We start from the raw sequence: 25,398 nt of genomic DNA, 5'->3' as shown, positions 1-25,398 counted from the left end.
TTCTGGAGCACTGCCCTGTCACCACCAACCAATCAAAGAAAGTCACTCATGCTACAGCCCTCACACCAAATTTTGCCTGTAAAAACTTTCCCCCCAAACCATCGGGGACTTCAGGTCTTTCTAGCAGGAGCCACCTGTAATTCCTTGCTCGCCCTGCAATAAACTTTCTCTGCTCCAATCTCTGATGTTTCAGTTTGTTTGGCCTCACTGTGCATCGGGCACATAAACTTTTGTTCAGTAACAATACCTTGCTTCCACTTGTAGACATTCTGATTTAATCGGTATGAGGTACAATCAGGGCACTAGGATTTATAAAGTTCCTACGGGGAAGCAAAGTGTGAGAACCACTAATCTAAACAATATTTAAATCAGGTGTCTGAGAAATAAAATTAGAACTTTGTTAAAGGGACTTGTTTATTATAATAACCAAACAAGTTGAGAAATTCCCAAGGCTTCTCAGGATTCAGGTTTGGAATGAGTTAGATCTATTTCATGCCTAAAATTCCCTTGCTTATTCAGTAATTTTTTTTTAAAAAAGTTCTCTTCAAGAAGTCCAAAAGACTCATTCATAGATTCATATTTATTGCTGGCATGTAATGAAGGCGGCCTTTTGTACAGAACTTTATTACACTTTGTTTTAATTGGAATTTTAGTTGATCTTTTTGACACAAATTTAAAAGTCACCAAGGACAATTACAACATTGTCATGATAGCCCCAGGATTTTATATTAATTCCCTGAACTTACTAATGAAATAAAACTGTTAAATTCACAAATATGTAGAAATTAAACAATAATTCTTAACCAATAGGCCAAAGAAGAAATCACAGCGAAATATGAAATTTAACTTTGAGACAAATGAAAATGAAAACACAGCATACCAAAACTATGGACTAGAGTGAAGACAGCACTCTAAAGGAAATTTATAGCTGTAAATGCCCACATTAAAAAGAAGAAAGTTCTCAAATTAATAACATCACTTTATACTTAAGGAACTAGGAGAAAGAATACTAAACTAAATCCAAAGCTAGCAAAAGAAGAGATAAAAACTAGACCAGAAATTCATGAAATAGAAAAGCAATAGAGAAATTAATGAAATCAAAGTTTGGTTCTTTGAAAATATCAACAAAAATCTTAAAATATTTAGCTATAAGGACTAAAGATGAGAGAAGACACAAACAAGAAAATCAGAAATAAAAGTAAGGGGATTACTATTGACCTTATAGAAATAAAAGAGAATGTTATGAATAATTACATACCAGCAAATCAGATAATCTAGATGAAATGAACAAATTACTGGGAGCACACAAATTACCTTAAATATCTCAAGAAGAAATAGAAAGTCTCACCAGACCTATTTCAAGTAAAGAGATTAAATCAGTAATCAAAATCTTCCAGAGGAGGAAAATGCAGGACCAGATGGCTTTACGGGCAAATTCTATCTAATTTTTAAAGGGGAATTCACATCAATCTTTCTAAAGCCATTCCAAAAATTTAGAGAAGAGGAAACACTTTATAACTCATTCACTGAGGCCAGAATTAACTTGATACCAAAGCCAGATAAAGAAAAGAACACGAGACTGACATCCTTCATAAACACAACTTTATCCCAGGAATGCAAGGGTGGTTCAACACAAGCAAATCCATCAATGTAATACCTTTCCCCCATTACAGAATGAAGGGAAAGCTCATTTGATCATCTCAATTGGCTCAGAAAAAGCATGTGACAAAACCCAACATCCTTTATAATTAAAACACTCAGGTAATCATGAATATGGGAACGTCAAATATTATAAAGGACTTTTATGAAAGCCTTCAGCTGTCATCACAGCCAATGGTGAAAGATTAAAACTCTCCTTGTAAGATCTGGAACATGGCAAGGATGCACGTTTTTACCACTGCTAGTCAATATTCTATCATAAGTATTAGCTAGAGCAATTAGGTAAGAAAAATAAATAAAAAGCATCCAAATTTTGTATGTCTGTCCAACATTCACTCACCATTGTGTGTGTGTGTGTGTAAAATTATGTCAAGTCACATAATTAAATCAATTATAGACCTTGGTTTCTGACACCCTCCATCATGGGCTTTTATGTATGTTTTTAACTAGCTATTAGAACTCACCACTCAAAACAAAAGCTTATGACTTTACAAAAATCTGTATTTATTTAACTATATAACACTCTTTCAGCAACTTATTCCCCAGGCTCCTCCCCACCTGAGAGAAATATCACCCCAAAACCTAAGTTCATCTTTTCCTTAAGTTTCTTCGTACATAATTTCTAACTGCATATATGTGTACCTAAAATTATTTATTTTCTACTTTACTTCTTTTAACCATACCAAACAGATATTAGGCTATGTGAAATCTTTTAAATTTGTATTTTTGTATCATACTGTTAAGATTTATCCATATTGTCATGTGTGCCCATGATTTATTTGCTGTGAATTTTGTATAATATTCCACTGTGTGAATATGATAAAGTTCATTTATCTACTCTTCTCTTGATGAGTATTTGGAATGTTCTCTCTTTTAAAAAAAATTACCATTATTAACAATATTGTTATGTCACTTGTAGTAACTGCATTTATTTTTTTCACATTACATATATCGTTGGGTGCCTATTAAAATGCAGACACCATACAAAATTCTGGTGAAAATAAACAGGAGGAAAAAAGTAAGTTTCTGAACTGTCATGGAATCTATAAAGTAGAGAGGGTTCTCTCTGATTATAAAAGTTAGGTGAGCAAATAAGTTCCTTCCTTTTAGAAAAGTAATTAAAATATTCTTTCTTTCCCCCTTGCACTTTAAAAAGAAAAAAAAATGTTAAGAGTGCGGCAACACTTAAATTAAGGAACTGAATGACTATGCATTGTCATTGGCAATTATTTTCAATTATTTTTGGCCACAGAGATTTTTGTGGATGAGTTCTCCTTATTAATCTCACAACACATTACATAAGCAACCAAATGATGACCTTGTAGTGCTCAATGGTGTCTAAAGTGTATATTTTTAAAATGCATTCCCTTCGAGACTGAAAAAGATATAATGTAGATATTTTTTTCCCTTTCAAGCCATGTGGTAGATTTTTAAATTTTTATCACAAGCTGTCAGTAGATCAATGGACAGTTAGGCACTCTGATCAGAAGTGATAACTAGAAGGAGTGCCGCTGTCCCTGTGGGATTTCTCGTTAAGTAATGGGAATGGCTTGCTGAGAAAATGCACATCCTTAAAGACATACTAGGTAGTTGAATCTGGGACTGACATTTTTTTCTAACATATAAGAAGAGAGTTTCCTTATAAACTTAATATTCCAAATGCTGTCATCCAAAGTCTTGACCAGTCTTTGTTCCTTCCTTATCTGGAGGGTACAGCCATATCCTCATGAAAAGTATGAGGGTATTTGGGAAGATGCAGTCAGCCTTCTAAGGTCGCCATTAGGTGACCCACATCTGGTCCAAGAGATGACTGACCCCTGGTGAGGGCGTGTCTAACTTCCGTAGGCAGAGCCAATCGGTTATTCTTTTCTGCTCTCATGATGTTTGTCGTATTTCTCCTATTTTATGTCATGCAAATCTATATAAATAATATTATAGTTGTATATCTTGTGTTTTCACGTGCTAGCCTTCCTGGCTGATCTGAGAGCTTCCAATGACAAGAGTTCAAACTTCCTCCTTCGACTTGACGTGTGGCTTAGCACTCTTCAAATGCCTGCTTTATGTCCGACAGTGGGCTGGATTTTGGTAGATTAAGCCTGGAGACTGGACTTTGATGAGTCAGGTTGCCATTTCTTAAGTTTTTTTTATCATGAATTCCTTCCTTTTATAGATGGGCTCTCACTGACTCATTGGATCAGAACCTTCTTGATGACAGCCCTTCCCAGATCAGCGTTAAGAGCACACAATTCCTGGGAGGAATAAAAGGCTTCCTTTGCCTCCATGAGATTATTCAAGACTTAACAGGGATGGCCATTTCAAAGGATGAGAACTATGAATCGCCACTGACTAAAACCTTGCAAACCACTATTCCGAGGAGCATGATTGGGAAAATGAAAAAGAAAAGGGACAAAAGAAAAAAAAAATCCACCTCTCACGTTTATAGAACACTTCCATGTTTACAAAGCATTCATTGACTCATATTATATAGCTGTTTGAGGTAAGAGAATTAGAATATTCCCGTTCCAGAGAAGAAAAACTCAAAAGTTTCACAGTTGGCAAGAGGTGAATTCTTGGCTGGAAAACAAGTCTTCTCATCTGAATTCCAAGTCAGCCTCTAGGACACAACTATGTCCTCGTGTTTGTCTCCATATCATGCGAAACTCTTCCCTCCCCCAAGGTAATCGGTTCCTTAAGCCTGAGTTTTGCATGCTGGGATAACCACAGAATGAAGGGAACACACAGAGAACTGCATTCTGTTCAGTGCAGCCTACTTGTTATCTATGTGGAAGAGAGCTTGGATCAAAGATCCACACACAGTGCTGAGCAGATAAAACGTGCCCTGAGATCCAAGAAAAGATTGTCCGATGAAGAGAATTCAAGTTACTCTGTGACTCTTAGCAATTTCTTATATACTAAAATACCACCAAGATCGAGCTGAAAATGGTTGGGGAGCCCCTTAAAGCCAAATCCACTGGTTCAGAAAGTGAAATGCTAGGGCCAAGAGAGAATAGCTTTAGGTACAAGGTCACTGAGTCCAGCTGACCGAAAGGCCAACTTTTTGTGCATATTTAGCTATCACACACACACACACACATACAGAAAACTGCACTTAGAGGTAGGTCGCATGTGGAATCCAACTGTGTCAAAATGCTTTTACGTGGACTCGCAAGGATGGATTCCCTCTCACACCACGCTGACCTGGCTCATTCTCCGAGTTCTACAGTGAGACCATTTTGATGTGTCCAGGTTCTGATTGCATCTAAAATACAAGGTGTGTTACTTGAGATTGGAAAGGTCTTCATCCAAGTTGGGAAGAATGGTAAACGGGGGCTTTACACAAAATGTTACCCCCCGCCAAAAAAAAAAGCAGCCGACTGTGGCATAATAAAGGTACTGCGCCTCCCCGCAGTCTGTGAGCCATCTTTCAGAAAAGCACCGGAATCGCTTTGGCACGGTTCTGCTCTTACCCTTTGAACATGAAGAGGAGAGACGTGTATTACAATGAAGTTGTTACACCTTTCATTACTGCTTGTATGTTTTTCAATCTGCAGAAACTTTTTATCGACTAGCTTTCATGGAAGCCCAATGTGTACAGCAGACAACAGCTAGGGGCAGGCAAGGACCAGGCCCCACCCACTTGGTCTCTTAACCATTCGCCACAGTGCAGCGTAAGCCTTCGCAGATATATTTTCGAGGAGCTTATTTGCAGCCGTGTTTGTAGTTGGCAAAATTTTAGCAGGAAAAAAAAAGCCCTCAGTTACTGAATTTTTTAAAGAATGTTATATGCCACATTATTGAATGCCATATAGTCACCATAACAGGTTGATATAAATCTGACACGGAAAGATATTCATAATGTATCATTAAACCACAGAAAAACAAATCAAGCCCAAAACTTTGATGAATGGTATGAATATACTGATCACACTGAAAAAATTACACATGTGCACGTATGTGATTTATTTACGTTTAAAGAAAGAAAAATGATAATGTATGCGGATTTGTTCTGTACATTAGAAGAATAAATTTTAATATTGCCCATTCTTCTTTCAGAGAAAAAATAGAAGACGAGATCCCAGCGTAAGATTTTGATTGTATTTTTAAAAATATGTCATGTTAAATCAGCTATGAGTAATTAAAGTTCCATGGGCGGAGGTCACATCTGGGTGGTCCTCTGTTTGGTAAAGCACTCAGTGAGCGGTATTTTTTCATTCTCTCACGATGTGCAAAAGCAGCTCTGGGCAGAGCTGGTGATCACTTCCCACTGGAGGAAATGGCAGGTCAATTTTCTAGACGAAAAATATTTATTGGTCCATTTTAAGTGGTTGCTCCTGTAGCAGTCCTCCTCTGTGAAGCTGAAGCTTCACTGAAAGTCTCATCCATACCACTGGCCTGTGTCCATAGAGCTTGGACAGAATAAAAAAGTCAGGGTGAAGTCCATGATGGGCAAACCCAGACAAAGAGTAACTGGTAAGGCTGCTATAATACGTAATGCCAAGGGGCGCAATTTATTTACAACCTGCCTTATGCAGAACTCACAACTACAGTTCTAATATTGCAGATTCATTGGAAGAAGGAAACGGGAGCAAGAGACACCTGGAAGAAATGTAAAGAATTTGTATTTCTCATGTGCATCGGAGGAAGGGGGGAATTACATGCATACCACACTCAGCATTTATTACCTTAATTAAAAATAAGGGGAACTAAAAACTGCATTATAAATATACGGGTAAAAGAGTGCTCAAAATTTCCCGTCATTCTGCACTCTTGTGCCCTTGGTGGTGTGTCACTGATTAGTGTTCTCACACTAGGTAAGCTGACGCGCCCTGCTCTGTGGCTCAGCACAGAGAAGAGCCCCGGTTAACGTGTAATCGAGCCCCTGCCCTTCCATTCTGAGAACTGCTGGCACAAAGCATCAAGCCACGCAGATCTGTGTCCCGACAAACGTTGTTTTACTTGAACTTAGATCTACAGCACGTAATGCCCATCTGAAAACAAAAACACAAAATCCCTCCAGCGGCTTCCACAATCCTCTATGCCTCCCACCTTGACAGAACTGAGAAAACTCATTATATGCCCAAGAAATTAATATTGCCCAAGACACCAATCATTTGCACAATGCCAAGCCAAGACTTTATTGTTTATACCCCGTATTACTTGACCTACCAGCATTAGATTCTGTTGACCATTCTCCTTTTGAGACACTTGGCTTGCATTTCAGAACACTAAAAACTCCTGGTTTGATGTAGATTCTGTTGGATTTTCTATGTAGATGATAATACTGTCTAAAAATATTGACCATTTTATTTTTCCTTCCTAAACCTCAGACCTCACGTTGTCTCTTGAATTATTAGAAGGTAAAGGAAATGTGAACCCTCTGGTGATAACGAGGCATCCCAAATTTCATTTCTGATAGACAGCAACTGCCTCCTTCTTCATTGAAGGGGCTTTGGTTTTGGTTACATGGCCATTTATCTAGTTGAGAGATTCTTATTTTATTCATGGTGTTTGAGAGTTTGAAAACACAAAGTCATGCTGAACTTCAGACAATATGTTTTCTGCATTGGTTAAGACTATTTTATATATATATATATATATGTATATATATTTTTTTCCCCTGAAACAACTTGTATGAAATTGAGATTGTATGTGTTGCCTGAGTTTTGGCTGGAATCTACTTGTAAACTTGCCTGGGCTTAGGGAAAGGTAAATGATGTATTACAATATTATTTTCTTTATTGCTTATTGTTTTGTTTTTTTTTTTTTGAACCAAACCTCTGTTCTCTTTACAGCAACATTTCTCGATACAATTGTCCCACCTTGCCGCAAGGCGGACAATGAAGTTATATTTGTCACTGTATTTTCGGCTTGTTTTGCTTTTGTCCTCTTCATTTGGGATTTTCACTTAGACTGGAGCCTTTTGAGAGATCCAGCTCGATGCTGGGTTCTCAATTCCACCCCTCCCCCTCCTTGCATCAGCTGGAGGACTTGTCTCCGGTTCCCCATGGCAACCATTCCAAGTCTGCACTGCTGTCAGTCGCCCCGTGGTTCTGGCTCTCATTATGCTTACCACTCTAGGTTTCAGTTCCAGCTCTGTTTTAGGCATCCATGAATCCTTCTTGACTTGTTTTGCAAGCTCAGCTCCGCATGTGACATAACGTTGCATTTGCCTGTCTAATTGTTTGGTAGCAGGAGCTACTCCTGTACAAAATATCTCATCTGTCAAATGCAAAATGTAGAAGCCCCATTTATTACGATTTTTCTAAAAATAGTTTAAAGAAAAATAATTTCATGATGTTACAAAGCAATGACTTCTTTTTAAGATCCTGTTTATTTTTAAATAAAAATTTTCTTTAAATTATGAAGTACATTATAAAGAGTATGTATATGAAGTGAGTACATTGTAGTTTTTAATTTTTTATTTGCTTTTTTTACTGAGTTACAGTTATTTTACAATGTTGTGTCAAATTCTAGTGTAGAGCACAAGTTTTCAGTTATACATGAACATACATACATTCATTGTCACATTGCCACCACAAGATCCTGTATATATACATTTTAAAGAAAACTAAGTGAATAGCTGTGCTCCCATTACCTAGATTAATAAACATACATCACCTGTACCCCGGAAATTCCTCCAGCCTCTCAGGCAACACAGCCTCATCCAAGCCCCTCCCTCCATCAGGTGCCCACTCTCCCACCTAAGTTAATAATCCCCTGCCTTTTCTTTATAGTTTCACCACACTGGTGCCTGGATCTCTAAACCACGTATTGTTTAGCTTTGCTTATGTGTTACCTAGCTGTGCGTGTTCTTGACTTTCTTTGTTCGTTTGTTTAATGTCATCAAGATGTTTAGTCGCATGTTGATGAGCACAGCTGTGACTTACAGGTGCGGTGTCATCGATCATTTTTATCAGTTCTTTATTAAAGGGAATGATGATTATTTTATCGTTTCCAATGATAAAAAATGACATACACGTGTCTCTTGAACACATTTTCTCGTATTTGTTCCAGGTACCAAGATAATCTTTGAGCGGAATAGCTGGGTCCCAGGGCTTGTACACAAGTAGTTTTGCCCAAAAACCCAGAATGCTTCACAGAGTCTTAACAACTTACGCTCCTGTCAGCAGTGGATGAGAGTTCCTAATTTGCTGCGTATCCTAGTCAACATTTAATTTCCTCAGTCGTTTGGGTTTTTGTCAATCTCACGAGTATGAAAGAGTAGAGCATTTTGAGTGTAATTTGCATTCTCCTAGTTCCACTTTCTGTTGTTGACGATGATGGAAGTTCTCTACATGTCGGATACTAAGCTTTATTACCTATAGATGCTGCAAATAGCTTTTTTCCCCAGGGGAAAAGAAATATATATATATATATATATTATTTTCTCCAGGATTGCCTTTTTACTTTCCCTATGGTATGTTTTAATAAACAAAAGTTCTTTTTTTCATTTTTCTTTTTAATTGAAGTATAGTTTACAGTGTTGTGTCAATTTCTGGTGTACAGCACAAATGCTTCAGTCATACTTATACATACATATATTCATTTTCATATTCTTTTTCATTACAGGTTACTACAAGATATTGAATATACTTCCCTGTGTTATGCAGTATAACATCGTTGTTTATCTACTTTATACATAGTAGTTAGTATCTGCAAATCTCGAACTCTCAATTTATCCCTTCTCACCCCGTTCCCCTCTCGGATAACCATAAGTTTGTTTTTTATGTCTGTGAGTCTTAAACAAAAGTTCTTGATTTTAGTATAACTGAATTGATTTTCCATCATAACTGGCATTCTTTTCGAGTCTGGTCATTTTATCTTTAGTCATAGATTAAAACTACTGGAAAATAATAATGGTACCACTGGTGAGGTACAAATGATTACATTCAATTACAATTTTTCAATACTTCTGTTAATGAACCTGTTTGAAACATTTGATACCTTTGGTCATCCTTTCCTTCTTAAAAATATTACACCCTTTGCTAGTGACAATCTTTCGATTTTCTTCCTTCTGCAGATCTTTATTTTTTTACCACACGCCATTTAAATGTTGCTTTTGTCCATCGTCTGTCTTCATTCCACTGTTTCTCTTACTCCCTAGAATATTTCTAACTTCACCCGCTCCCATGATTTCGTTTACCACTTCCCAACCAAGTCAAATCCTATGGGCTGTTGGGCTCATGCATCCAGTTTCAACCAGACATGTCCACTCAGATATCACAAGGTAAACTCAAACCCAAACCTCTGTTCTCTTTCTTAAATATGATTTCCTGGGGTTACTGTGTGGATTGGTGGTCCTTCTCTTCTCATGGTCACCTAAGCTACAGATTCAGGTGACATCCTTTTTTTTTTTAATTTAAACTTTTCAATTTTTATTTTTTCTCTCATTATTTATTTTATTTCTTTCATATATTTTTCATGTTTGTTTATTTACTTTAATGGAGGTACTGGGGATTAAACCCAGGACCTTGTGCATACTAGGCACACACTCTACCACTGAGCTGTACCCTCCCCCAGGTGACAGCCTTAATATGTCCTTTCCTCTACTGCCATGTATTGTTCACTGAACCCTATTTTCCTTTCTAAATATTTCTCAACTCTCCCTCTTGATGGAGGTGACCAACCTTCTTGGCCTTCCTCATGTCTCACTTCGATCTTTAAAAGAAGTTATTATTTTTTCTTGGCGGACTTAGTACTGCTAAAATTCATCTCCTACAAAACTACCAATAATCCATCTAATAGAAAAATAAAATTTTATTATATCAATAAACTATTCTTTCCCTGCCTATGTGATATAAGGAAGCTAGAGATAAGAATGTTAGGTTTAGGATAGAAAAGATGACAATAGAATGTGGCTTCATATCCAGAGTAAAAGAGCAGGTTAAGAGTCTCCTGTAAATTAGGCACATAACTCCTCTCGGTCAGAGACCCAGTGGGGTGAGCAAGGCTCCTCCATCCTGTCAAATCTTGTCCCTCTAAGCCAACCACCCAACAGACAAACAGGCCAGAGACCCCCTCCAAAAAGGCAGGCAGACCCAAGAGACAACGTAGAAGAGGCAGGTCGTTTCCCCTTAGACTCATCTCTTAGGTAACTCCCCCACACTCACTGGGACGCAGTGAGTAAGGGACGAAGACAGAGGCAAAGCATGCTTATGTAGTGGAAGCCTACTTACCCTCAGCAAACCGCCCGCATTTGGCAGCGGCCACCCACCACCTGCAGGCTGGCATCCGAGTTTCTCAGCACGGCAGATGAGACGTCGCCTGCTGCTGCTGCTGCTGTATCTGCCAGCCACCACCAGCTCCAGCATCAGTGCTTTCTCTGTCTTGCCTTGCATTTCAGTCTGGCGGCGCTCACCTGTCCACAATTTTCAGCATTCTTTGTTCTGAGTCTTGACTTTGTTCTTCTGGGTACCTTCTCTTTCCTGGTGTGTCCCCAAGTCACGCCCCAGTTCTACACCTAACTTCTAACCCTAGTAAGCCTCAGTTTGTGCCTTTTTTTTTCCCCTCCAAAAAGCATTTTGTCTTCTCCACTCTAACTGCCTAAATGGCCCTCTCTTCTGGATCGATAATACTGTCTGCCATTTTCTAAGATTAAGTTCCCTTTGTTGTGCTAAAATGACCTATTTATGTGTGTGTCTCCCCGACGAGGCCATACACCCTTCAGAGCAGGTGTCCCATGACACCAAGAACACTACACACGTGTTTGAGAAGCTCGTCTCACTTCTGCTTAAACTTCTGACCTGCTCGTCTAATCTCAGTTATGTTTTCCCATTGGATTTGACACTAGGTTTGGCTTCTTAGCTCTGATCCTTTTCATTTCTCGAAGATACGAGTTCATCCTTAATCTTTCCTGGCCTCGGCTTACTCCTACCTGATCAAGCAGGGCCTTCAGGGCCACATTGCAAATGTACTTGAACCTGGCCTGCATTGAACAGAACAGATATGAACCCCCACCCCTTCTGTCTTTCCACGTCAATCTCCTCCAGAGCTTTCAACTTAGAACTCTATGCAGGATGCAAAAAATGAAAACTGCCTCTGATGTCTTATGCTAAGAGAGAAAAAGGGCAGATTTCTTTCAGCAAACGTTTATTAAACGTTACATTCAATGTTCTTTTTTGTTTTTTTTTTACAGTGTGGTCAGGTGACGTGCCAGCCTAGCAACAGAAAACCGAACACAAGGAGCAGAGTTTACATTATAATCAAATAAAGATTTTCAAAAATTAACCTGGCACACATTCACATTACACATAACCGTTATTGTGCACATGGTAACATGCTACTAATAGTAAATAGTTCTTACAAATAACTGTCAGCAATATTACTTCCTTACAGTGGAACCAAGTATTAGCTAGTTTCCTTTGTTCATTTTCCAGTATCTAGAAGCAGCAATAAATACTGGCCGTTTTCCCTCATAGCATGGACAAGTTTAATTTTCCTCTCTTGCACCCAAGTACACCGATTTTTACTGAAGTCTAGGCTCTAATTATTTTTTCTCCAAATGCTAGGATCCTACAGCTTCTTAAACTAATGGTGTACTCCTTACCTGATCATACCCCAGTGGAACAGACAGCTCCTCACTCCCCGTACAGACCCTCAGAAGAAGACCCCATGGGTGGCTAATTCATCAAATGACCAACTGGGAATCTCAGATGAGTCTGAGAAAATGTCTTTCCAGCCAACGATGGTTCATGAGGCGATTGTGTCAACTGAGGTTCATTGACTGTAAGTGACAAACACTAACTCGGTTCAAGGCTCAGTGCCTGGGAACTGACTCAGCTCTCGGAATTAGGTGAGCGCTGTAACCACAGGGGAAGGGTGTAGCTCAAGTGGCAGAGCGTATGCTCAGCTCCCAGCAGGTCAGGGGTTCAATCCCCAGGACCTCCTCCAAGCAGAAACCAATGAAGGAACCTAATTACCTCCCCCTCATAAAGGACACTATGCAAGTGTTGTAACCAAAGTAGTTTCAGACGAACAAATGAAGCAAAATCTTTATGAGCTGTCTCTTGGTGGTCCTCCTCAGTAACCTACGACACGTTAACCAAAGCTAGAGATGTGCATGGACCATTTATTTCCTAAAAATAGGTTTCTGTGATCATATCTGTACTTAAACACTCCAGTTAAATGCCACCATCAGCTGTGCCTATAATGATGGTGAAATCCATTTCATTTCTAGAGGTTAATTGCTTCCACCTCTACCTCACAACCTTAAACTTCTCTCAGTGCCACTGAGAAGAGGCATCCAATTGTAACTGCAAACCTCCCTACTGACATTTCTGGCCGATAGAAAACAGCTATAAACCAGTTTCCAAATATTTTGGTGCTTTCCACATCAACCCGTTCCTGATAAGGAAAATAGAAGTCTTCTGAAAAATGTCAGATAACATAACGAATGAAAATGAAAGAAGGCAAGGAGCCCACGATTCCTGGTTTTGCCAGCATTTAAGTCTCTTTGCCTATATGATGCCAATTTTCCTCTGGCCTTATAAGTCACTTATGTTGGCTAACCATAAATTCAGATTTCATTGGCCAACTCAGCAAACTGTTAAAAAAAAAAAAGCAACTGAATGCCTCAACATTTTATTTATAATGCAGAATCTCCTATAAGTGCAGATATACCAATACACTGAGCCTTATTAAAATATGTGTGTCCTTTCTTCTTTGATTAAGCGTCCACTAAATCAATTCTCCCCTATTTTTTAATAATACAAATTAGTGAATTACTATATTTCTTTTTTGGACAGATCTTTGATTCTGCTTCTCACTCTGCAGACAATTTTGAAAGCAATTTTTTCCCCCCAAGTGAACAGTAATGAAAAGAGGGTCATGATTTCTTCAAGCAAGGCTGGTTTTTTTTGTTTTTTTTTTTTTTTTTGGAAAGCATTTCAGAAGTCTTCTGGGTCCGCCAAGAAATTCTGATGACAATTATTAGGTTATAACATTTAAAAAAAAATTCAGGATCTTGACTTTCATATAAGAGATCTGACAATGTTGTGCATTCAACTGGAGTTGTAATTCATTAACCCACAGAACAACTCTGTGACCTTGGCTTTCGAGAGTGCCAGCATTGCAGTTGTAAGGAAGAAGAAATAATTTCAGTAATGTCACATACTTTCTCAGTTTCAGTTCCTGACTTGAGCAAGGATTTTGCAGTTAAAGTTAGTTTTCTCTTGCCCAGTTGTCCAATGCCAATTAGAAAAGGCCATCCTATCTTGATGTTTTTGTTCTTTTTATTCCTCATTTCCTTTAAATTGATGGAATGGGAGTAACTTACCCCCTCAGTCTTTCTTTTTTTTTTTTTTTTTTGAATTGAGTGCTTTTTTTTTTTTTTATTGAGGTATAGTCAGTCTCTAATGTTGTGTCAATTTCTGGTGCACAGCATAATTTTTCAATCATACCTGAGTATACATATATTCATTTTCATATTCTTTTTCACCATAAGCTACTACAAGATATTGAATATATTTCCCTGTGCTGTACAGTATAAACTTGTTTATCTATTTTAAATACACCAGTCAGTACCTGCAAATCTCAAACTCCCAGTTTATCCCTTCCCACCCCCCTCCCCTCTGGTAACCACAAGTCTGTATATGTGAGGGCTTACATCCAGAGGGAACCTTAATTCAAAAAGACACCTGCACCCCAATGTTCATTACCTCCTCAGTCTTAACCTCCAGTGATGACCTAATCTTAGGTTCACACACAGAAGAGTCATTGATCATGGACTGTCATTTTCCTATCCTCACTATATAAATATGATTTTTATTGAATGTCACCTATTTTTAAATTCCAGTCTAAGGAGAATATCTTATTTTCTCTTTGAGGATCTATGTTTAGCACCACCTGCTAAGTCAGCTAGAATTCTTGAGTTAAAAGCAACAGAAGCAAGCTCTTACTACGTTAAAGGCAAAAAGTGGGGACATATTATTCAAAAGACATTAGGGTATTTCCAATAAATGAAAAGAAGGTTGAATATGAGAACACTGGTAGGAATTTAAGGTCAGGAATTTACCGGGGGTATCAGTTTCAGGAGCCCATGGATTGCCATCCCAAGGTAACTTAGCTCCATTGGCTGTCTGTTCCAATAATGACCCTAAGTAGGTCCTTGGATGATTTCCTAACAGATGAAATTGTATATAAAAAGAGAGAAGAAAATAGCCTGCACGGTGGAAGAGAAAACAATATGAATAAAATTAAAAATTCAGCATCTGAAAGTAAGGACCCAGAACGGAGGGGGCAAGGTAAATGAATGCATTTTCTTAGACTTGTTAAGTTTCAATTAATAGAACATTACCCAAGAGGAACTATCTATCAAGTAGTTTACAAATTTGGATGTAAGACTCTATCTGGGATGGGGGTGCAAATTTTGAACTTTTTTCTAAAGATAGTTGAAGCACTGAGGTAAACGAGAACTTCAAGAAAGGATGTATGTAGGGAAAAGGTCCAGAAAGGAATCAAGCAGTTATCCGTATTTACTGAGGTAGAAAGAAGAGTGAGATACAGAGTCAAACTTAGAAACACAGAAGCCATAGAAGTCATCGCAGTCACAGAAGGAAGGGAAGAACACGACAGTAAAACGCCAGGTAGAAAAGACCCTTTAACAGCGAATATTTTATCCTATAGCCAATGTCATACTCTACAGTAAGCATTAAAATAATTATTATTAAACAAAAAAAGAAGAAACTACTGTTTGCTGTCATTTTTGTTATTAAACATTATTGCTCTAAAAGTGGGGCAGATGACAAAAAAAAAGGCCATGCATTTTATCTCATCCCCATACGCGTGTCTCTCTGCAAGGGGATTCTGCGGTTCCCTTCATTAAGAGGTGGACCGTGCAATTCACTTCTCCACCACTTGAACTGGGGCTTGGATTTGCGCTCCTCTTGGGCAAGTGGGACTTTAACTTGAAAGTGCTGGTGAGGTGAGGCTTGTCCTTTTCTGCTGTTCCTGAGAACCCCGCACTCTGTCACCAGAGGAACGATCGTGGGCTAGCCTGACGAAATGAAGACAAATTCACGGCCAAGTTACACTGCATGGCTGCAGCCAGCAAGAAGCCAGCAGCCAGATATTTGAGTGATTTCCATTTTCTGTTGGTTGACCATTGGCTTCTGGAGCATCTGCCCGCTTACGTTTCTAAATTGCAGTTGACTGTGATGGAGAAAGAGCCAATGGTGACAGAAACAGCCCTCAGGCAGAGAAGAAGGGAGACCAGGAGATTCAGGTGGGGCGCTGCCAGCCTCCTGAAAACTATGCAACTGTAGGTGAACCCAGTAGGTTCACAAAATTCGCCTATTTTGTAAAGAGTGTCTGATAAACAATGGGCAGTCAGTTGGTTTTTCTATACCTTTGTGGTGTCACCCAGCATCATGCGATTTTGACTGGCATCTTCCTTTTTATACATGACAAATGTGCCCTCCTATTCTCCCAGTAGGATAGTATTCATGGTGACCACAACATAAGCAGTGAGAAGGCAAAGGTGACATGTACTCAGTGGAAGGTGGCAGAGAACTGGCCACCTGGTACCTCAGATTTATTGCTCCGTGCTCCCAGGTCCAGAAATGATTTAGAAAGGATCAAGAAAGGTCTGTCTCAAAAGATCATACATATTTGATTGACTTTATGGTGCCAACTAGCATCATGGGAACAGGTGAGTGGCTCAACCCTAACTCCAGGGAACATCTTTTGACTGAAGTCAGGGTCATTTTTCGCAGTGGATAACACTTGACAATAATTTACCAGTCCAGCTTTCCCTCTCCTCTCTTCATAAACATACATTTTATGATAAAATGGGCAACCAAGGGTGAATTAACTAATGTGCTCTTTATCACCACTTCAGAGAAAAGAAAAAAAAACATTTTCAGAAGTATCATCAAAACATTTTAACTTTTTATAGCTTCTTGGCACTTGTGCTCTATGATATCAGTCCATGAAGATGAATTTTCCAGGATTAAATTTCCATCACCATCTTGGTACTAAAACTTCACCTGGATTAGACCCCCATGTCTGGAATAAACAGGTAAGATAAATGTCAAAAGGCAGAGGCTTCCTTGTTAATCACAGGGAACGTGGACTGAAAATGTTCTAAGGCAAGAAAAAAAAAAATGCACGTTTCATCAAATTGTTCCAGTTGGAGCTGGTAACACTGAGTCTGTATTCATAGCAGCTCATGCCCATCCTCCACACCGTGGTCCTCTGTGAGCTGACCCAGCTAGCCCTCTGACGTGACCTCATGCCATCTCCCTTTCATCTCTGCTCATCATAGTTGAAATGGCCATTTTTAATTATATATTTTTAATATACCAAGCTCATTTCCAGCTTAGAGGGGTCCTATCTGCCTGGTTTTCTTTTTTCCCATGTTTTCCATGTGCCTCATCACTCTGGTGTCAGCTCAAATGGTACCTCTTTTAAAATGCCTTCCCTTACCACCCTACTGTTGCTGTCCACACAGCCTGGACCAAACTATCATATTATTTTGCTTTCTCCATGTGAAGCCTTCTTAATTACTCGTTAATTTTATGCAATCACTCCCATAATATAAATTCCACATGAGTAGGAGACTTGCCTGTTTCATTCAATACGCCCAACGTCCAGTTTTGTTTGATTTCCAATAAAGTAACTCCCTAACATCCTAGATAAGTAAGGATTATCAGAAGTTCAAACGCTAGCAATCAGACTCCAGATTTCTTGTGTAACAACGTGCTAAGTTCAATAGTGTTATAATGATGCCAAAACCTTCAGGTCAGACAGGAAGGGAAATGGTCTTCATTCCAGACTCACATTCTTAAACAGCCAGCCTAGGAGCATTTCCCCAGATTTCTTTTATATGCTCCCTTGTGCAGATGATAGCTGCTCTTTTGATTATCATCAAGAAAGGGGATGGTTCCACGTAGAAAAAAAAAGCATGTGACATGGACAATGATGGCAACTGAAGCAGCTAAATATGGATGGCTTTTGAGAGGAAAGAGGTCATTTTGATCAAATTTGATCTAAAGAATGAAAGTTTTGTCCATGCAAGTATTCAGAAACTGTCCTCTACTCCTGTTTATGTGGCATCTGGAAATACATTACCTCTCCAAGAGCTGTTTCTTTCTTGGTGATACCAGCATCTCATGTGTCTGTGAAAAGTAAGTGAATTGGCAGGATTAAATCGAGGTGCTGCAGATTAGAAGGTGTGAGCAGCCTCTGTATGTGGAGGTGTTAAGGGGGAGTGGAGAGAAGGTGCTGGGGTACCGGTGAAACGGGGCCAACACCTTCGGCTGCTTTGAAGTGTTCTTCTCAAACAGAGGTGCGAATCAGCAGGTGTACCGCACACCTCCTTGACATTTGTGCCTGTGAAATTGTGAGCGTGAGGCGCTCAGAAGAAAATTGGCCACTGCTTTTGTAAGAAAAAAAAAAACTTTGGGGCTAAATTTGTCCCTCAGAGAAAAGGACCTAAAGAGAAAATGTCCACTTAGTCTCTTCACGATGTAGGAGGAATTGACTTGAGTCAGTGGGAGTGGAGGGTTTTTAAGATGGGGAGTCTTGACCTTAAGTCCAGAACTTTGCGACACATCTGTAATGTGTCATTATCCCTGCAAAGAAATCTTGACTCTCATACATCACTGCTGGGTGCATAAATGGATATCATCTGGAGTGATTTTTGGCCATAGCCATCAATTTGGAAGTTGGGAGTTTGAGATTTGCAGATACTAACTACTAGATGTAAAATAGATAAACAAGTTCATGCTGCAGAGCGCAGGGAACTGCATTCAGTATCTTGTAGTCACCTATAATGAAAAGGAATATGAAAGCAAATGTATGTTTGCATATGTAAGACCGAAGCATTGTGCTGTACACATCATCGTAAACTGACAATACTGTGATTCAAAAAAATAAAAATAAATTTTAAACAATGAATCATCTCTTGACCAAGGGCTCATCTTCTGGGGGTGTCATCTGTGAATTATACGAACATAAATACATGCAAGGGCATAGCTGTTGCTGCCTTGTTTTGTATGCACAGAGTACTGAAACGAATCTAGATGACAATCAGAAATTTTTAAAGTAATTCATGAGACTTTTGGAAAATGTGAACATTATGCAGGAATTGAGAATGGAGAAAAGTTTGGATGTACATACGCTGGTGTGAAAGAACATTGGAGATATTGTGTGAAAGGAGAAAAGAAAGTTGCAATGATCCAAATATAATATGATCCCAAGTCTGTTATACAAACATCGACAGAACTTTTTACATTTTAAATGCACGCCATTTGTTAAGAGAATTAACAGCAGGTCAAAACAAACGGATCCCTGTTGCTGCTTACACTCCTGGTGGACAGAGTTCTCTACAGCGTGACAGTGAAGTAGAAATCTTACTTCACTTGAATTACTTAATTGTACAGCTAGTCACACATTCTCTTAGAATAAAGTCCAAGATGTCTCTTTCGAAAGCCTTTTTTGCTCCTCAATAGAATTCCTAACAATCCTCGGGCTAATTAGTGTGAAGGGGTCAGACAGTGAAAACATGAGTTCATTTACTTCGCTGTTTCCCAGCTTAAAGGCGGGACAAGCACCATCCAACAGGCGAAGCTCGCCGGTGCCAGCTGCGACCGCGTGCTTGTGGGGCACCTGCTGCAGCCCCAGGGGGCTTCGCGGAGCCAGGTCCTCTTCCTCAGCAGTGATGAGCCGGACTTCCCCGAGTTGCAGCTCTTATAGTCCAGCTTCTTTTCTTTATAATTCACTGCAAGTTCCCCCAAAAGAAGCCAAACCCTGGAGGGACGTCCTGACGCAGGTTGCGGAGTTTGCCACCTCATGGACTTAGAAAACCAGTCTCGTTTCATGACTTGCCAGGGTGATGGGGCAGCTTTTCAAACCATAAGAAGTATTTTTTTTTTGAAGTTTAGTTGATTTACAGTGTTGTGCTAATTTCTGTTGTATAGCATAGTGATTCATTTATACATATATACGTTCATTTTCATATTCTTTTTCATTACAGGTTATTACAAGATATTGAATATATTTCCCTGTGCTACACAGTAGGACCTTGTTATTTACCTATTTAATATATAGTAAGTAGTATCTACAAATCCAAAGTCTTGTTACACACACTACTTGCTAGACAATCGGACGATGCACTGTGCACCCATCTACTGTATGTGATTACAAGGTGATGATCTGTTTACGCTGATACAGTGAAATAGCTGGTGTTTCTCTAGCCAAATAAGAATAAAAATAACAAATTTAAATTTTGGCATGCACCTCTTCTGGTAAGGCACCTTGCTTTATGTGTAAAGGAAAGATTTATAAATATATGTATAGAGATGGGTAAATTACATGCGCTTGTTTTTGCAAAGAAAGTTACAAGGAGTCTATGCAAGAAACAGTTTATCGCGGTTCTGCTGAGAGGTGAGAATGAGGAGGCTGGAATACTTGTACCTTCCAGTTTTAGCTCCTGCACTGTCTTACTTTTTAATGCCATTATGTAATTGATACCATCATAATTAAAGATACAGGGTTTGGTTTGCTTGCGTTCTCATTTTAACTAAAAAGAGGAGGACGGAAAGAAAGAACTTCACTTAGAGGAATTCCCAGGCATTTGCACCTAATGTCTGGGAGGGTTGCTTCCTGCTTGGAAAGCAGCTTGCTCAGAGATCTAAGGAGCTTCCTTTGGACTTGATTTTATGTCAATACCAGTCATAGTAAACCTTGCATTTATATGGCACTCTTAGTTTTGTAAAATATGTTCAAAGATAGAACACACACACACACACACCCCTAAACAGTAGCACAACGTTCATCATTGGTTCATTTTTCAGAAAAGGCAATGGATCTAGAGAATTTAACCTTGTATTGTAGGTAGGGTTTGAACATACTTTTGTCATGAAGTGGGATGTGACTGCATCAGGCAATGAGAATAATAATTTAATAAATCCATGACTGACATCACCTGGAGCCACATATAATCCAGGAGGATTTGCCGAGACTCAACATTTGGAAAGCTGTCTCTATGAGAAATCACATTTGAAATCTGAGACACTTTTTTTTTTTTTTAATATGCTTAACTGAATTAAAGCTCCATCTCTGAGTGAGGACTTGCTGTTTGGCCATAGCTAAGTCACTCCTGCAATGTCCATTGTGTAAGTTGGCCAATGATGGTAAAACAAAAAATGATTTGACTATGAAGGGTATGTGTTCATAAATGACCTATGTTGTTTAACAAATCGGATACAATGATTCCAAAGTCCAGGGGAGGAATTAAAATGTTTCCAGCTTTAGGCTTCAGGTGTGGTATGTCTCCAGGAGCATTTCAAGCCAATATGGAATGCTTCTACGTAAGGATGACTAGCTGAGTCTCTCTCTCTCTCTCTCCTTTTTTTTTTTTTTTTTTTTTCTTCTGCAGGGGGAGCTAGTTAGGTTTATTTATTTACTTTTTAGATGGACCTCATGCATCCTAGGCAGGCACTGTACCACTGAGTTGTACCCTCCCCGTCTTTCTTTGATATGTATCGATGCAGGATTCTAGTGGAGGAGAGTCCTCTGCTTTGATGCATAAACCAGGAAACTGCAAGAAATTTGCATTGCCAGAAACTTTCCAACCCGAAGTCAGAACTTTCATATCATTAAATTGATCCACTGATACTTGTTTTGATTAAAGCACCAGCTAACTCGTGACAGCATCTGTACTCAGTGATGTAACTCAAACAGGCATAAAGAATGCCGCTCTCTTAATTTTTTATAAAAAGGCTTCATAATATATAATGAAGATGTTTTTTACATGTTCTACTGACGAACCATCTGCAGGTATGACATTTAGCATCTGTACTTAAAAGTAGCCACCTGTTACAGCCTGGTAATCCTGACTGTGAATCACTTCAGATGAATGGAATTTGGCGCCATTTGGATTCAGGGCTCCTCACGAATCCATCATCTTCTTGACACTTACTATTTTACTGCAGGCTGTCTTTTCAGGTTTTTTTTTAAACTGCATCCATTGAAAGTTCTAACTGCATTTGTTTTCAAGCAAGGAGACTATTGGCAAATGTGAAACAAGAGCAAAGAGTTTTCAGAGGCCCCACATTTGCTCTTCCTATTTGCTCCTTTTTCAGCAAAGTCAGGTCATACCTACTTCCAGGTACTCATAGCTCTCCACCTCTTGTTTTCATCACCGATTTCAACGCCTCTACTCAGATTCTCCCTTCACTGTGGGCTGTAAATAACTATGACACTCAAGGTGACTTTAGTCAGATGGGTAAAAAGACCAGATGTTTAAATTGATGTCGAAAATCACTCGTGTCAGAGGATTTTGAAAATGAACTGGGATGATACTGGCAGGAGTAGCTGGGTTCTTTGGGGGGATATAAATCTCATTCAGAATTTATGAACTGCAGGTCATAGGCAGTCAGTTTTTCTCCCTGTACCTACACACAAACTCAGTTCTCAATGAACAAGGCCAGAAGTGACTCTTAAAGAGTCTAAGAAACTAGCATAGCACATGGCTCATACGTACATATAGCACGTAGCCTTGCGAACATTTTAAGTGAAGCACAGGTTAAGATGCAAAACAAACTCATTTAACATGTAAGTTGCATGTCACATGTGATGGAGAAAGCAACACAGACGCGTGCATGCTCGACTCCTCCCTCGTGGCACCTGCTGGCCAGTACAGCCAAAGCAGCTCTCCCCGTCCCCTGAACCTCAGCGGGGCACTCTGACGGCATTTCCAGTTACGCAGCATATGAACGCTTTCTGTGTTCTTTAAATGTTTTATGTACTGCTGTCTTGCTGCTGGAGAGGAAGTTCTTGGAATCCAGGGGCCACGGGAGGCATCCACGTTTACACAAAACATTGAAACATCTTACTTGAGCGTAAGTTTCTAAAGCCATCATACAAGGAGACAATAATGCAGAGAGAAAATTAACCCTGAAAGAACAGCTTTGATTGAAGAAGCTGGTTTAGGGGCTATGATTTATGTGAAAATCATAAAATGAGGGTCAGCAGGGTGAGATGCATACACTACAGAAGTCCCCTGGGTACAGGGGACGACAGGAAGAGCAGATTCATGTCTTCACCTCCCTTACACCCTGAGTCAAATGTTATAAATTGAATATTGAATACAAAGATATGTGGATTTATCGGTACTGTTTAAATTCCTGTCTCTCTGATTTTTAAGGAGAGTTTAAATGACAACATGATACAAACCCAGCCATATTTATACATGTGCAAACACATACCTTTATCCCATCAATTCAATTATTTGTAACAGATTTTAAGTGATTTTTTTCCATCCTCCCAGACTCTAGCATAGTGGCACCCGGTGGATGTTCAATTGTGCGTCTACTGTCCGCTAAGATTTCACAAGTCAATCAGAACGCAAGATTGTGAGGAATTAGAATTCATGGTTTGATGAGGATAAAAAAAAAAAAATCACCTTTGGTCTGTTGCATGGGCTCGGTCAGAGAGGCAAGGACTGGGAGCAGAAACCCTGCCCCCGACCTCTCTGTGCCTGGCCAAGTTGCATCACCTCCGTGGGCCTCATTAGGAAAGTGAGGTATTGGGCCCATGTGGTCACTGTGCTGGTTAATTTCATGCATCAGTGTGACCCGGGCAACGGGAGGCCCAGATGTTGGGTTGAACTGTGAGAGTGTCGCTGTGAGAGTGTTTCTGGATAAGATTAATATTCAAACCCACAGACTAAGTAAAATAGATTGCATGCCCTCCAATGCAAGTGGGCGTTAGCCAGTCCATTGAAGGCTGATTAAAGAAGTGAGTGAGTGAGTGAGTGAGTAAGAAAAAAACGCTTCCTGTTTGCCTACCTGTTTTGGGACGGGGACACTGGTTTTCTACTGCCTTTGGACCTGGACTTGGACTGGAACTTACACTGTCATCTCTTCTGGTTTTCAGGGCTTTGGGCTCACACTGGAACTATACCGACCACTGGCCAGTCAGGTCTCCAGCTTGCGAATTTATTTGTTCTTCCTGGGGGAACCCAATCATTAAACTCCCTTCCTTCCCAAATATTCTGTTCTGCTTCTGAAGACTAGTCTGCTGTAGTCTGAACTTGGTGCCCCTCCAATGGGCACTAAAACATTCTCCTTATTTTGGCATATTAGCATGCTTTCCATGTTGTATTATAACTGCCTGTTAAAAGCCTGTCCCCTCCTCTAGACTTCAGGTATTTTAAGGTCAGGGACCATGTTAATCATTTTCATCGTTATATGTTTAGCATCTAGCCCAAGCCAGGAAAACGTTAACTGTTTATTGAGAACTTATTGAAAGGATGAATATAACTGAAAACTTAGAAAAGAAAGATATATTTCTCCTTCTACCTAAACAGGATATCGAACATTCTTCACTGAAAAACTTAGTTACGTTTCTTCTCATCACCTCATTTGCACCTGACATTTCACCTTCGGAAGCAGCAGCCCGAGAACACGATGGTAGAGCTTCAACTTTCTGGGGGCCGAAGTCATGTCAAAGCATTTTACAGGTGAAGAGATTGAGCAGAAGTGAATTTTTACCCAAAGTCATTTTCACAAGGGTATTATTTCTACTTGGCAGGACATTTTTCTTCTTTTGTTCTATTATTATCACTGGTCCATGGGATCATTCTAGCTCCAATCCATGCATATAGACTCACAGTAAATAGGAATTTAATAAATGTACCTTCCAGGGCACCCGGCTTCCAAATCTTTGATTGACTTGTGAAATCTTAGAGGACAGCAAGACACACAAATTTTGCCGGGCTGCATACTGATGCAGAGTGTGCCGTGATACCTATCATAAAACAGTGAAAGCAGGAGTCACAGAGAGTGTGTCTCCAAAGAAGAAGTTGTATTTCATTTAAAAAAAAATGTCTTTCTGCAAAAAATGCCATTGTTAACCACCTCATCATAAAGCTACTGCAGATACAGGTATTAACGGGGCGGTCTTGTATAAGACGGCGAAACTTTCAGTGCTGAAACGAGGTAAGCCCCAGGCAAACCAGAACTAGTTGGTCGCCCCGGGATGAACGTCCGATATATGTGAAGATTGTATTAAGGAAGAGGTCAGAACCGGGGGACTCTCTACAAACATAACTATCACACAAGGGGTGGGTCACCTAATGGAAGTTGAGGTTCATGACCCGAGCGAAACCAGTCTGAGCATCAGAAAACCAGGAGGAAAGAGCAGTGGGGGTGCTCAAGGATGCTGGGTTAATTCTGTTTCTTAGTTACACAAGTGATATATGAATAGATTCTCCTTGTACAGAAGCGTACAAAGCATGATGCTAAATGACCACTAGTGTACAAAGCATGGTGCTAAGTGACCATTTCACTCCTTCTTCATCTGCAGGTAACAATGTTTACAGTTTGCTGCATAACTCTGATGTTTCCTTATGATTACATATATGTTATGTATGGAAAAATAGGTATTTTTTCACATAAATATTCTCTTTACAGTACACAGTTTATTTTGTGGCTTGAGGTTCTCACTTAAGAACTCAAAAAAAAAAAAAAACCCACTCATCTCAGATTAGTATCTGACCCAGTTGTTGGAATTATTAGAAAAAAAATTCTAAGACAGATATTATAAATATGCTCATTGAGGTAAAGTAAAATACTCTTGTATGAACAAAGCTATAGGAAATTTTAGAAGAGAAATAGAAAATATTAGGAAAGAAAGCTGAAAGTAATATGAGTGAAAAACACAATGTTTGAAATAAAATAGTTATTAGATGGTCTTAGGAACGGAAAGCAGATTAGTAAGGGAAGGGGCAGTGAA

This window comes from Camelus dromedarius, chromosome 33, assembly GCF_036321535.1.
Source record: "Camelus dromedarius isolate mCamDro1 chromosome 33, mCamDro1.pat, whole genome shotgun sequence".
NCBI classification, from domain to species: Eukaryota; Metazoa; Chordata; class Mammalia; order Artiodactyla; family Camelidae; genus Camelus; species Camelus dromedarius.
The sequence above is the reverse complement of the archived record's forward strand: the minus strand, read 5'-3'. Positions refer to the sequence as shown.